Source organism: Penaeus chinensis, chromosome 8 (assembly GCF_019202785.1).
Source record: "Penaeus chinensis breed Huanghai No. 1 chromosome 8, ASM1920278v2, whole genome shotgun sequence".
NCBI classification, from domain to species: Eukaryota; Metazoa; Arthropoda; class Malacostraca; order Decapoda; family Penaeidae; genus Penaeus; species Penaeus chinensis.
The window spans coordinates 12,709,775-12,711,251 of record NC_061826.1 but is presented as its reverse complement, the minus strand read 5'-3'; the positions used below and the strand labels follow the sequence as shown (position 1 = coordinate 12,711,251).

Below are 1,477 nucleotides of genomic sequence, written 5' to 3'. Positions count from 1 at the left end.
TTATATATATATGTATATATTTGTATATATTTAAATATATGTGTGTGTGTGTTGTGTTTGTGTACGCGAGCGCGCAAGTGTGCATCCGTATCTACAGAGCACAAAATTCGCGTGCTTAGTTCTGTAGATTACACTTTTTTTTGTTATCATATACCATTTAAGTTTATTTTCAACAATTACTCACTCACTGAAAACTGGTTCAACAAAACCAAATCAACTCCTTTTTCTCCACATATTACCACATATTGCCCGCCTCCCGAATCTAACGAACCGAACTGGACATCCGGCCGCAAATGTAAACAAACGCGACTGTGTTGGTCCTTCTCGTGTGTTATAAAAACGTTGTGTATTTTGGTGAGTTCTTGTTGTTATTGCCCCTGATATTAGTGAGGGGTATACCCAAACATGGTGCATCTAGAATGTTGTGTTTCTTATTTAGGAATCGGTTAGAAAGGGAGAAATGAGCACAATATTAGTTATCATTGTCAGAATCACTTGGTAATAACTTGTATTGGTCCATGTAGAGTTTTCTCGATTTCCTAGTTCACTTCTTGTGTTTAATGGGCGGTTAATGTTACCGAGAGCGACACATAGAGATAAAGGGAAATGGACAGTGCCATCTTATAGAGTATAAAAATAGATTAATTAATAACACAGGTACAGCTGCTCCGGCCTCACGTTTACTGCGAAATTACGAAAAAATCAGCCGCGTGTCACTCCTCAGAGACTATGTCCACAACACCCTCAGAGAGCCAGAATTCTTAACGTTGCATATTCAGTAAATTGGCACCCAGTCCAGAGAAGGAATAATCGGTAGGAGAGGTTAAGTTTGGATTTTAGGTTCGCATGATACCCTGGTTTTGGGACTCCGTCTCTGGAGGGTGCGTCACTCTTGGTAACAAACACCTTATGGTCTTTCTATTGACTACATTCTGTAAAGTCTGATTTTGAAGTTTTGATGTGTGAAATGTCATGTTTTTTTGTTTCTATTGTGCCAGTATTTCATTTTATGGCAATTATTTAGTTTCACACAGCCATTCAACTTTGCAGTTATTATTCCCTGTTTCAAGTATCACATTGTAGTTTATGTGAATCTTTATTACTCCAGCCTGTCCAGGGGATCCTCAACCATATCCATATGAACCGAAAACCTTCCTAACCCGGGTTCTTCAGTCCCAGCCAGACCTTCAACTTATTGCTGAATTATTCTATCGGGGGTGAAACTTCCACGTGGCATTAGGCCCTATCTGTTTACATCATTTCTTATGTTATTCTTTGCCTGTGTAGATTATTTTAATTATTAGGAGTGTAGTTTTTCCCTATCCTTGTGATAGTGTCATTACATTTTCCTGTATAAGTATACCAATGTATAAAGTGTTTCACAACTTTCTCATTATCACCTTGTGAGGGAAATGCCATAGGCAAAGTGTCTTATTTTTTGTCATTCTCTCCATTGCGGGCAATGTTTACCTTGTGC

General features: G+C 38.4%; 1 protein-coding gene across 1 annotated transcript in view; it reads left to right on the top strand.

Moving 5' to 3' along the window:
• Window positions 1-261: 261 nt before the first annotated feature.
• The window catches only part of LOC125027732 (mitochondrial mRNA pseudouridine synthase Rpusd3-like), a 7,251-nt gene continuing 6,035 nt past the window's right edge, over window positions 262-1,477 (top strand). The window contains exon 1 of the mRNA XM_047616846.1: window positions 262-354. The gene's annotated coding sequence lies outside the window, so the exon portion shown is untranslated. The remainder of the gene's footprint in view (window positions 355-1,477) is intronic.